This window comes from Bos indicus, chromosome 10 (genome assembly GCF_029378745.1).
Source record: "Bos indicus isolate NIAB-ARS_2022 breed Sahiwal x Tharparkar chromosome 10, NIAB-ARS_B.indTharparkar_mat_pri_1.0, whole genome shotgun sequence".
NCBI lineage: Eukaryota > Metazoa > Chordata > Mammalia > Artiodactyla > Bovidae > Bos > Bos indicus.
Genome location: NC_091769.1, coordinates 34200397 through 34214172, shown reverse-complemented (window position 1 = coordinate 34214172; position 13776 = coordinate 34200397). Strand labels below are relative to the sequence as shown.

General features: G+C 42.9%; 1 long non-coding RNA gene across 1 annotated transcript; it reads right to left on the bottom strand.

Annotated features, from left to right (window-relative positions):
- Positions 1–3125: 3125 nt before the first annotated feature.
- LOC139185150 (uncharacterized) lies at positions 3126–13745 on the bottom strand. The gene is made up of 3 exons (XR_011568679.1): positions 13285–13745; positions 5385–5578; positions 3126–3358 (listed from the first exon to the last, which is right to left on the bottom strand). It is a non-coding gene; the product is annotated as an uncharacterized lncRNA (long non-coding RNA).
- Positions 13746–13776: the final 31 nt, after the last annotated feature.

The window sequence follows — 13776 nt, the reverse complement described above, 5'->3', positions numbered from 1 at the left end:
TTCTAAATCCAGCTTGAACATCTGGAAGTTCACAGTTCACGTACTGTTGAAGCCTGGCTTGGAGAATTTTGAGCACTACTTTGCTAGCGTGCGAGATGAGTGCAATTGTGCAGTAGTTCATTATAGTTATTTACAAGATATTGAATATAGCTCCCTGCGCTGTGCAGTAGGTGCTTGTTGTTTATCTGTTTTATATATAGTAGTGTGTACATGTTAATCCCAAACTTCAAATTTATCCCTTCTCCCCTTTCCCCTTTGATAATCATAAGTTTATTTTCAATGTCTGCGCGTCTCTTTCTGTTTTATAAATAAGTTCATTTGTATTACTTTTTAGATTCCACATGTAGGTGATATTTGTTTTTGTCTGATTTACTTCACTTAGTATGATAATTAGGTCCAACCATGTAGCTGCAAATGGCATTATTTCATTCTTTTTATGGCTGAGTAATATATATCGGCATGTAGATAAGTATATCACATCTTCTTTATCCATCCATCTGTTGATGGACATTTACACTGCTCTGTGTCTTGACTATTATAAAGAGTGCTGCAGTGACCACTGAGGTTCATGTATCTTTTCAAATTAGAGTTTTTGTATTTTCCAGATGTATGCTCAGGAGTGGGATTGCTAGATCATGTGGCAGCTCGATTGTTTAGTTTTTTGAGAAACCACCATACTGTTTTCCATGGTGGCTGCCCCAGTTTACATTTCCACCAACTGTGCAAGAGAGTTCCCTTCTCTCCACACCCTCTCCAGCATTTGTTATTTGTAGACTTCTGGATGTAGACTTCTGGCCATTCTGACTGGTTTTGATTTGCATTTCTTTAATAATTAGTGATATTGAGCATCTTTTCATGTGCCTTTTGGCTATCTGTATGTCTTTGGAGAAACGCCTCGTTTGGTCTTCTGCCCACTTTTTGATTAGGTTGTTTATTTTTTTGATACTTAGCTGTATGAACTGTTTGTATATTTTGGAATTTAATCCAATGTTGGTCACGTTTCCAGATATTTTCTCTCAGTCTGCAGAGTCTGCCTTTTCATTTTGTTTATGGTTTCCTTCGCTGTGAAAAAACTTTTATGTTTAGGTCCCATTTGTTTACTTTTGTCTTTGTTTCCATTACTGTGGGAAACAAATCCAAAAAAATAATTGTTTCTATTTATGTCAAGGAGTGTCCTGCCTGTGCTTCCCTCTAAGAATTTGATAGTAGACAGTCCTACAATTAGGTCTTTAATAAATTTTGAGCTTATTTTTGTGTGTGATGTTAGAGAATGTTCTAACATCATTCTTTCACATGTAGCTGTCCAGTTTTCCCTGCCCCACCTACTGAAGAAATTTTTTCTCCACTGTATATTCTGGCCGCTTTGTCATAGACTGCTGATAAGTGCAGGAGTGTAGTTCTGGGCTCTCTGTACTGCTCTATCGGTCTATGTGTCTGCTTATGCCAGTAGTATACTGTTTTGATTATTTTGTGGTATAGTCTGAAGTCAGGGAGTGCGATTTTTCCAGCTCCATTCCCCTTTCTCAAGATTGCTTTGGCTATTGGAGGCCTTTTTTGTTTCCATGCAAGTCTTAAAACTATTTGTTCCAGTTCTGTGAAAACTGCCACTGGTAATTTGATAGGGATTACACTGAATCTATAGATTGCCTTGGGTAGTACAGTCATTTCAATAACATGGATTGTCCCACTCCAAGAACACAGTAGTTTTTTAAGCAGAGTGTTCCTGTGATCAGATCTACTTATTACTTGAACCTTTAACCAGAGCACTGCAAAATAATCTATCTGTACAGATAAGGAAACTTGGGCAGAGAAGTTGAATGGTGTGTTTAGGATCTTAGATCATCAGTGACAGGGCAAAACCTTCTTCCCTAATCTTTCAGCTCCTGGTCCTAAACTCTGACTCTAACAGGGACCCAATGTTTGAGTCCAAGAAGACGCCAGCCTGGCACACTTACCCGTGCTAAAAGTCCAGAGACCTCTGCGTCCCACCCACCCCCATGGCCCCAGTCAGGGCCCCTCACACTGCACATTCTGCCACCATTCTGCAGAGAAGTGTGTCATCTATGGTTGGTCTTTTTCATGTTTGTAGGTGCAAACATTTATTTGCACAGAAAGAAAGAAAATTCAGAGCCCAGAAGACCTTTTTCACTTTGAATTGCCTTTCATCCCTTCCCTGTCCAGGTCAGATCAAAAAGTAATAAATCCTCAGAAAACAGAGTTTCAACCGGTTTAAAGCCTTCCACTGAAGAAGATATACTTCAGTATGGTATTAGCTCCTCAGTGATAACCTGTAACCCTGTAACACTGGGTAAACCCTTTGAAGAATTCTAAGAATCTTCTCACAGGAAAGGGCTCTGGGGCCTCAAGCTGTTCTCTCTGGGTTCCTTTGAGCACAGAGCTTTGAAATGTGGGTGGAGCCAAGGAAAGATGGGGGAGGGTGGGGAGAGGGGAGGAGGAGGGGCGATCAAGGGACAGAAGAACCGGCCGTGCAAAACCTCGGGTAGACAAATGCATCACTGCTGGGGCCAGAGGGCCCCTCCTTCACACATGGCTACGTCCCCTGCCCCCAGCGCAGCAGAATAAATACATTTTGATGATGTTGATTATGGCTCTTCGTTAGGCAAAGAAGAAAGGAGGTCATCGTACAGGAAAGGCAGCAAAGAGACAAAATGAGTCAGGAGGAATATTAGTAATGCTAGGAGCTAGGACTCAAGAGGCATAAAAAGACAAAGTGGTGGCTGTATAAACTTGCCATGAAAGCCGGGACTCTGGAAAGAAAATGGAATGCTGGTCCCACCCCTCCTAACTGCATGATTTGGGGCAAATTACAGAACCTTGTTGAGCGCATTTCTCCTCTGTAAATGGGGATAGTAGAAACCTCTACCACGCAGAGTACCTGTAAGAATTGAGAGATAAACCATGTAGAAGCACTTCGCCTGGTACCCAGCACCTACCAAGTGCCCCATAAATATGTTATTATTAATTAAAAATTCAGGATTGTTCTCCTCCATACAAAAAAAAGTCTGTCACCTCCATGAACTTGTCTTGTTTCTTCTTTATTATGTCTACAAATAATACATTTGTATTATATATGTCTACAAAATACATTTGTTACATGTATACATTTTAATTCTTCCTTCTTCACCTTAGCCACATTCAGTTAATCAGTTTCTTATGAACAAAGCAAACTTCCCAGCCTGCTCTATGTTAGGAAAGCCCGCCTCCTCTTTCTTCATCGTTAACTAAGTTTTGCTTTGTTTCTTATTTTCTGAAATGTTGTCGGCCCCAGGTTCCTCCTCCCCAGAGGCAGCAGCAGGGCACCATAGTTTCCATCTCACCAAGTAGGTAACGGGGCATCCTGGGGAGATAATGGACTTCAAAGAGCACAGGACCACTTACACAGAAGGGCCCACAGTCTCTGGGTAGAGGGTGATGGAGCAGAAACCATACAAATGCTCACCTCCCATTACTGTCCTCCAATTTTTCCTGTCTCCCACAATTAACATCAGTTAAGCTTTGCTTTTTAAATCCTTTGTCTGCCCTCTGGGGTCATTAGCTTTCATCCAGTCAGCGGTTGGCAGCCAGAACCGGCCCTGATACTTCTCAGAAACCTCAAAGTCCAGAGTTAGATAATTTTTTAGAAATCTTAACATGGCTCTTTACCTTGAATGTTTCAGCTCTGACAGAAGCCCCTGGAACATAGATCCTGAAGAAGTGATATTGAGGGGTGGGGGGAGGTGGGGAAGATCACTAGCTTTGTCTGTTTTCTGTCCCATGTGCTGAGGGTGGGCAGGCCAGCATTGAGACAGACTAGTAAACCAATTTATTTTGCAACTAATTTAGCAGCTGTAAGCAGACAGCTCAGGCAGTAAAGAATCTACCTGCAATGCGGGAAATCCGAGTTTGATCCCTGGGTTGGAAAGACCTCCTGGAGAAGAGAATGGCAACCCCCTCCAGTATTCTTCCTGGACATGGACAAAGGCACGTGGCAGTCCATGGGGTCACAGAGTCAGACCCGACTGAGAGACTAACACTTTCAAGTAGATTTTAAATTTTTTATTTGGTGTGTAATTTTAACTCATTTTGTCTCCTTCCAACTCTGATACCCCACAGCTCTTTTACCAGCCAAAGTGGGAAAGGGGTAAAACTGGGATGGGATCCTCACTGATAGGCTAACTACCAGATGACATATGGAGATTCTTATTCTAAAGCATTTGTCTACTGAAATCTTGAAAATCTCTCCTTTTCTAACTCTCTGTTCCACCTCCTCACACTCCCACTTGCACTGTTCCCGGCCCCCACCCGCCCATGCTAAGTCACTTTGGTCCTGTCCGACGCTTTGTGATTGTATGGACTGTAGCCTTCCAGGCTCCTCTATCCATAGAATTCCCTAGGCAAGAATACTGGAGTGCGTTACCAAGACCTCCTCCAGAGGATCTTCCTGACCCAGGGATTGAACCCAAGTCTCTTATGTCTCCTGCTTTGGCAGGCGGATTCTTTACTGCTAGCACCACCTGGGAAGCCTCTTCCACCCCTACCCTTGACCCCAAAAAAGAACTGAAGGCAGAGTCCCTCATTGATATATCAAAGTAACAACTCCTGCAGTATATGTGTGTTACCACTAGATGGGATTAAAGGTCCCAGTCCTATTGCTGTTTTTTGTGCCAGATACCTGGCTGGGCATGAAGAATGCAACGGTGAACAAAAAAGATGGAGTCCCAACCCCACCAAAAACTCCAGGTCTAGCAAGAAACAGACATTGGACAAAATATTATAAATAGTTAAATTACATTGCTGGAAGGAAGTGTCCAGAGCCTAATGCTGGGAGTGGGCAGAGATGGGAAAACTTACCCCATATTCTAGGGGCTTCTGCACATGCTCCAGCCACTTTGCACGTTGGTAGGGCCTTGTGACTGGTTCAGGGCAATGGGTGTGAGTGCAAACCATATGACACTTTATAGCCAAAGCAGAGAAAAGTGAGTGTAATTTCTCCATGCTTCTCTCTCCCTTTGCGGTGGTAGCTGGTGCTATGACAGATAGTCAAGCCTTTTGTGAGCCTGAACTGCCTGGGTGACTGTCTGGAGCAGAGCCCTCACTAACCCCCATGCCTGACCCCAGACCTTCACTGCTCACATTGGGTCAGTAGCATGAGTTTTTATTGAATTAAGTCATAGAGACAGAGAGCGGTAATTTGTTTCTGCAGCCTAACCTAGAACGTATGTTTGTCTGACTGAGGACCAGGGATGGAGCTAAGAGTGAGATCCTTTTTCCCTAAGTGAGTAGACCTTACATGAGAGGCACAGACTTTGTGAGGACAGAGAAAACACCTCCAATCCTCCTGAGACCAGTGGGAAGAGAGGAAAGCTCCCTAACCGTTTTCTTACCGTTCCAAGCCGGGTCCTGAGCGTATGACAGCAGAGCAGAGGGTATGACTGTTCCAGCAGACCTGAGTCAGGCCAGGGAAGGGCACGTCTGTAGGCAGCTGGTCTCGGCAGGACCAGCTCACACTCTGTTGTCTCAGACTGGCCGCAGAGATGGCTGTCTTTACTGAATTAAGATGTGGGATGTCTTTTTATACCTGCCACCATATAAAGAAAGAGAGCAGTCAGGTATTTCACAGCCGGGCTTAACTAGGCACCAGTAACCCACCAGCCAACTTTCTTTTCAGGTACGTATTTTGGGGGAACTTCTTACTTTGATATAATTTCATAATTACAGGGAAAAAAAATGGGAAAAGAGAGAAAAGAACACTCATTTACCCTTCGCCCAGATTCACGAGTGCACTTCTGAAGAGTTTCTAGAAAACAACTGATCTCTTCCATATCAAATATAGTTTTAATGCCTGACTCAAACTTCAATATCACATTCAAGTTTCATAAGCTAGTTTTATATTTAAGACTTGAAAAATTTTCAGAGTATCCTTAAGAGATAAAAAGTCCTTTCAAACTCATAAAGAAAAAGTGAAACTCCTGAGAAAAGTAGGTAAAGGCTTTAAGTAGCCAGTTACAAAAGAGGTACAATTGACAAACAGAATTTGGAAAAAATTCAGCCTCTTTAGTAAGTAAATAAACACACGTGGAAACCTGACTGTCTACCAACTGGCCAGGCTGTCCACGGGTGTCCGTGCTAATGATGGAGACAGGCTGAGCCAATGGGCACCCTTGTACCTCAGTGCTTGTTCTGAAAATCGTTGCAGCTTTCTAACTGGCCTACCTGGCAACAATGAAAAACAATTTTTTCTTTTGTTTTTAAATTCACGTTCCTTTTAACACAGCAGTTTTTTAAAATTTTTTTTTATTGTGGTAAAAGTCACATAACCAAAACATACCATTTTAACTATACTCAGTGACACCAAGCACACCTGTATTGCTGGGCAACTCTCACCATTATCCATCTCTCGAACCTCTCACTCTCCCAAACTGAAATTCCATTCCCACCAAACACCAACTCCCCATCCCCAACCCCCCTCCTCTCCCCCCATATCCACCCCCATCTCCGACATAGCAATCTTAATTCTAGGAGTTTATCTGAGGGAAATAAGCAAATAGGTACCCCCAATCCTCCCCTGAGCAGAAGACAACAGGAGACATTATTTTCACCAGAGGAAACGTCAAAAAGTGGAGACTTTGGTAAAATAAACAATAGTATTTCATACAAAGCTCTAGCACCAGCTGCACTGCATTTACCAAAGGCTCTGTTCTCAACATTTTGTGTGTATTAACTCACCCAATCCCCCCAACAAGTAGGCACTACAATAGCATTTTACACATGATAAAGCTCAGTTGCAGAGCGGCTCACTATTTCATCCCGGGTCATAAAACTGATAAATGTGGAGCCAACCTTGGCGCCCAGGCAGGCTGCCCTGTTAGACAAGCATCATCCAGCCTCCCACAGAGTGTGGAGGCCTCTCTCTGCCATCGCTGAGATGACAGAATAGATTTATATTCACTGTCAGGGATAAGTATTCCTAATATATGATGGAGAAAGGCAGACTAAGAAACATTATGTACAGTATGAAAACCATTTTTAATAAGGAATTATGTATACATTTATCTAACACTGTGTAAAACATATTCCTCAAGTGGAAGATTAGTAGTGTTAGCATGGTGGGAGATTCTTGCTTCACTTTGCTTCTTTTTATCTGCTATACTTTCTACAATGATAGTGTAATTCTTGTCATGTAAGATTTTAAATGACTCTTTCCACTACCCAGTCCCGCCTTCTCCTCTTTCCTTCTATGGGTATGGGTCCTCCCGAATAAACAGTCTGCACACTGAACTCCATCTTGGAGTCAGCTTCCCAGAGACCCAGCCTGGGAAAGTTGATGCCGGCAGTGGCCCAAGGAAGCAGCCAGTAGACTTATGTGGGCAGCTGGCTCGCTCACCAGCCAGCTGGCAGTGGGGACCCGTCCCTGAGGGTGGCTGGAGTACACACAGCCTCTGATACAACCACTAAATCACACCACTAAAGTGGTGAAACAGGATAGTACAGAGGTGGGAAAGTGAAAGTCGCTCAGTCGTGTCCATCTGTTTGCAACTTCATGGACTAACAGTCCATGGAATTCTCCAGGCCAGAATACTGGAGTGGGTAGGCCATCCCTTCTCCAGGGGATGGAGTCCCTTCCCAACCCAGGGACTGAACCCAGGTCTCCCGCATTGCAGACAGATTCTTCACCAGCTGAGCCACAACTTGTGCCATGTATTGGTGTTATTAAAGTGTCACAAAAAGAGTGACCTTGGACTTCTGTGGTCGTCCAGTGGCTAAGACTTCATCCTCCCAATGCAGGGGGCCTGGGCTCAATCGCTGATCAGGGAACTAGATCCCACATGCCATAAAGAAGAGTTTGCATGCCACAACTAAAGAGCCCACATGCAGCAAAGGAGACCTGGCACAGCCAAGTAAGTAAAAATTTAATTTTTTTTTAAAAAAGAGTAACGTCGAGGGCAGTGAGACAGGATGTCTGTTGCTACATTGTTGGAGTTCTACAAAAAGAATATAGTTCAGAGTACGACTGAGAACCGTTAACAAGCAGTTGAAAGTCAGGTGACAACATCAGAAGCTCTCCATAAAAGTACATGAAGAGGCTTTCCTCACCTGAAGATGGAGGACAAAAATGGAGTCTTAGTAGGAAGTGTAGCCCAAACTCCAGTGAAGGTTAAAACTCCCAGTCCAGGCAGGTCTGTTCTACCAAAGCTGAAAGCAATTTGGTTAGGGGAAATGAACTCTGACCCATGGGGTGGAATGTCTGGGTTGATTTCTCCCAAACATTTGAAGTAATTCCCAGATTTCTCTAAACTCTCTGAGCCTAAGGATGACCCACCTCTCTCATGAAGAGCTGGGATCACTCCCTCACTTAAAGACAATGCAGAGAATACAGAGGCCTCTACCTCCCCTCCTGGCCACTTGGTCTAACGTGAACATGAAGTTGCTCAGTCGTGTCTGACTCTTTGCTACCCCATGGACTGTAGCCTACCAGGCTCCTCTGTCCATGGGATTTTCTAGGCAATCGTACTGGAGTGGATTGCCATTTCCTTCTCCAAGGGATCTTCCCAACCCAGGGATTGAACCCGAGTCTCCCGCATCGTAGACAGACGCTTTACCATCTGAGCCACCAGGGAAGTCTCTACTAGGGTTAAGTTGCAGCTCCACCTAGCTGCGTATCTGCTGGGCTGACAAGGAAAATACGGCCACCACCACCCCCAACCAACCCCCCCCTCGCAGTGGAGCAGCAAGCCCTCCCAAGCAGGCACACACATGGGACTGGGCCCTGAGGACTCTTAATTAAAGAGGCTAGAACACAACACTGCATGAGAGGACATGTCTTGGTCTGGAAGTACTTTTCTGGAATACAGAATTTAACATCCTGGCAAGGACCCCGAGAAATGGCATGTACTTGCTACGAGGCTGTATTCTAGATACACAGAAAGAGCAGTGGCTTCCGGTAAGTGAAAGGGAGAAAGGCCGGAATTTCACCCTCTGCAGATGCTAGAAGAAAGACTCAGAGAAGTGGGCTCCCTGGAATAGACACATTATATACGGCCAGAATACCCACCAAACAATTATATTTCACAGACAGAGTACACATGTGTGAGGCACACTGGTGTCACTCAGAAGTTTGGTGGTGACTCCTCTTTCAAGACCACTGGGGATAGTAGGAAGGAGGTTATTACTATTAGTTAGCTTAATCCTATAAAGATAATAGGAACCCCACCCCTTAAAAATAGAAGCCAGATAATGATGCTTAACTCTCAGAATGGATCTGATTATCATGAGTGGCAAGGTTGGAATAATAGCCAAGAGGGTTTGGCCAAGATATTTATAGAAATTGTTAATAGAACTCAGCATCCTTAGGGGCAAAAAAAAAAAAAAAAAAAAAAACAACTGCTGTCTGACTTACCATCAGAATAAACTGAAAATGGATGATCAAGAAGCAGTTGCCGCAATAAAAATCCAACAGCACTTACTCAGTTATTGGACTTAACCAAGGTTTCAGATTTGGAGCCAACAATGGAAGGAAAGGCTAGGTTCCCAGAAGAAAGAACTTTGCAGAAGAAGATCTACAAATGGCCAATAATAATTCATGGAAACCTGCTGAGTACCAGTTGTTTTCAGAAACGTGCAAATTAAAACCATGATGAGACATCATTTCACACCCATTAAAATGACTGCTACCTGAAAGACTGGCATTATCAAATGTTGAGCAGAATGTGGAACATTTGATTTGGGTATCCAAGTTCAGTCTCATTATCATCAGGTGGTAGACCTAGTGTAGTCAAAGCACATGACCAGAAGCCAGCACTTCCCTCCCCTAGACCCACTGAAGGACATAAAGGGTACAGGTTCTGAAGGCTTCCTTCCATGGCTTTTTAAAAACCTTTAGTTCCATTGTGAAGATATAGTGTTGTTTTTCACTCAGTTGTGTCTGACTCTTTGCAACCCCATGGACTGCAGCATGAAAGGCTTTTCTGTCGTTCACTATCTCTTGGAGTTTGCTCAAATTCATGTCTGTTGAAATCTGTGATGCTATCTAACCATCTTATCCTCTGCCACCCCTTACTCCTTTTGCCTTCAATCTTTCCCAGCATCATGGTCTTTTCCAGTGAGTTGACACTTCACATCAGGTGGCCAAAGTATAGGAGCTTCAGCTTCAGCAACAGTCCTTGCAGTGAATACTCGGGGTTGATTTCCTTTAGGATTGACTGGTTTGATCTCCTTGCAGTCCAAGGGACTCTCAAGAGTCTTCTCCAGCACCACAATTTGAAATCATCAATTCTTTGGCACTCAGCCATCATGAAGATATATTACCTCTGAAAACCTCAATGTGGAACTTTCTGGATTTTTTTCCCCATGCTGTACAATCTGTATAGTAACCTATTCTTTAGACTTAATTTTAGATTTATAGAGAAATCAAGAAGATCGTATGGAACGTTCCACTATACCCCTCTCCAGTCTCCCCTATTATTAACATCTTACTTTATATGGCACATTTTTTATAATTAACGCATCAACATTTATACATTATTATTAACTAAAGTTTGTTTTATTCAATCTCCTTAGTTTTTACCTGTCCTTTTTCTGTTCCAGAATCCTATCCAGGACATCCTGTTACACTTAGCTGTCATGTCTCCTTAGGTGCCTCTTGACTGTGACAAGAGTCTTAGACTTTCCTTGTTCTTGATAACCTTGACAGTTTGGGGGAGTACTGGTCAGGTGTACAGTAGGATGCCCTTATATTGGAATTTGTCAGATAGTTTCCTTGTGGTAAGACTGAGGTTATGGGGCTTTGTTGGCTTTTTAATTTTATTCTGTCTTGGATAACTTTGAAAATGATCCCAATTACTGACTGACGAGAGTTCTTTCTGATGTCTAGAAAACCTCAGTTTTCTCTTGCTTCAATGGGTTGTACTAATGTTCAAATTGTAAGTTGAGTCAGAAATAGTAGAAACAAAAGTTTTGGAGCATTTTTGCTTTTAAAAAGACCTACTCTTTGCACCACCAAACCAATAAAGAAACTAGCAATTAACATTAGCTTTTATTTAATTAACATTTGTTTTAGTGGTACCACCTCCCTCATCACAAGGGTGCCTAAGTCTTATTTCAGCTCAAAAAAGATGTTTTTCTATTTGCTTTATTATCCTTGTCTTTTAATAAAATATCAAGAATCAAGTAGTTTTTGTGAAGGTAATTGGCATTGAAATATTGTGCTTGAGATTTAGTTGCTTTTTTTCTTTCAATACATAAAAGTAGAATCACATAATGAAGAAAGCAAATTTGTGCATGCTTAATTGACTAACAATAGAAAAGCTGGCAGCTGCACTTCTTGATATACATTTGTGGCATTTTGCTGTCTTATAAATACCTCAAGCTGAACAAATGGAAGGAAAATGTGAGGGCAAAAGAAGGTGGTTTGCTATATGAAAATTTTCTGAATTTTCTTTGTTGTATTGAGGTATAGCTTACATACAGTAAAGTACACAGATCAGAGATTGATGATTTTTGACAACTATGCACCTATTTTCCATTATCCCAAATAAAGTAAGATGCTTTTCCATCACCCCAGAAATTTCCCTTGTGCTCCTGTCCAATGAATTCATCCATCCTCAGTTTCTGATTTCCATCGGGGATTTGTTTTGCTTATTCTGAGACTTTATATAAATGGAATCGTACTGTTTCTAATGTTTTATGTTTAGCTTCTTTCTTTTAATGTATTTTGCATGGCTATTAGCGGTGGCAACCCACTCCAGTGTTCTTGCCTGGAGAATCTCAGGGACGGCGGAGCCTGGTGGGCTGCCGTCTCTGGGGTCGCACACAGTCGGACACGACTGAAGTGACTTAGCAGCAGCAGCAGCAGCGTTAGCCATAATAGCAATTCATCCCAGATCAAGGGAAATCATAGCCCCGCTAGGCTCTATGCAAGGCAGCCCCACCTGTAATATATTTTCCTCTCAGATAATTCTCCTTAGTTGGGCACTGACAATATAGGGCATCCCAGAAGAAGAGTCTGGAAGTCAGTGAAGACCGAGGAACAGCTGAAAGAATTCAGACCTAGAAAACAGACTTTTATGAAGAAGAATAGAGAAGAAAAAGAGCGACAAGATAATGGTCGCACTGTATTGGAAAGGCTGTCATCTGAAAGAGGAAATAGATTTATGTAGTTCCAGAATTAGAATCTGTGGGTGGAAATTACTGGGAGGCAGTTTTCAGCTCTATGTAAAGAGGAATGTTTTTCAACAATAGGTCATTGGGGTACCTTGAATAGCAGTTAGTTTCTCAGCACAGAGGATGTTGGAGAAGAGGCCCATAACCATGTATCTTGGATGCTGTTCAAGGACATCCCATTTGGTGGGAGAGGACATCCTCCTATGACTCTGTGGTTTTTGATTTAGACAAAGCTGGGCTTTACCTCCTCTAAAGTAGTTGGTCAGTGTGGTTTGTCATCTTGTATATTTCTCATTGGCAACAGAGTCCCAGGGTTTTCACTACAAGTATCTCAGAACCAGCTGCTGCTATGAAAACTTTCAGGAACCAGGCTCGATTTTGTGTTCTTTCTTTCAAAGCATTCTTTGTAAAAAAAAAAAAAAAAAGAGGGAGGGGCCTTCCCAGCCTTGTTCTGCAAGCACCTTATTGGATGACCACAGACAGTATGAGATCTTCATCTCTAGCAAACAAGACCACAGCATCCACAAGGGCAGATGTGACTAAAGAGTTTGCTTTATCCTCCTTCAAGGCCCAGCTTGCAACTAAAATGAAAACTTGTTTAGTCACTAAGTCCTGCTTGACTCTTTTGTGACCCCATGGACTGTAGCCCACCAGACTCCTCTCTCCATGGGATTTCCCAGGCAAGAATACTGGAGTGAGTTACCATTTCCTTCTCTGGGGGACCTTCCTGACCCAGGAACTGAACCCACATCTCATGCATTGAAGGTGGATTCTTTACCACTGAACCACCAGGGAAGCCCAAAAGGAAAATGTGAGGCTCTGCAAATCTTTTGTGAGTTGCCATCAGTGAACTGGGTAAATACAGAAAAGGAGTGATGAGAAAAGAAGAAATATTTATAAGAGAAGGCGGCTGTCCTTCAGGGAGCTGAAAGGTCTCCTTAATCTGCCTCCAACATCTGCACACACCCTTCCTCCTCCATCTCCCAGCCCACTGCCAGTTAGCCAAGGCCCAGTCGCCTGCTGTAAATATCTGAATGCAGGTTCCATGCTGTGCAGCTGCCCTAGAAGAAAAGAAAGGAAATCAGTGATCGCCTTCTAGCAGACCCCAAGTTGACTTCTCATTACCTTCTGTAAATCCCAATTCTAGCAATCATCTTCCATATCCTCATAGTTTGTCCTTTGCCTTTTGCTTCCCCAGCTGCTTTTCAAGCTCCCAGCCAAAAGGAAATGGTTTCTGTACCATGCCTGGATTGCCCCTCCCTCTTTTTTTTTTTTTTTTTCAAAACCACTGATCTCTGAGAAGCCTGCCAGGGAATCTCACCCACTAGCTTCACTCCCTGACTCCGCCTCTCACAGTTTGTAAACAGCCAGTATGCCAGTGTGATCTCATTTATATATTGCCTTATAGGCATAGCAAAGTCATTTTTAGAGATACCTATAAGATTTCCTAATATGTAAGGTTTCTTCAACAAAAATTCTCCTTGATTTTTCAGTCCACAGACATTTGACAGTGTGACATTGGGGTTGAAAACACATCACAGCCCAAGTTGTTCACCAAGAGTGCTCTTCCAGAGCTGCATGCAGAGGATGCGTGGCTGGTGGTGGCTCTCTGGGCCA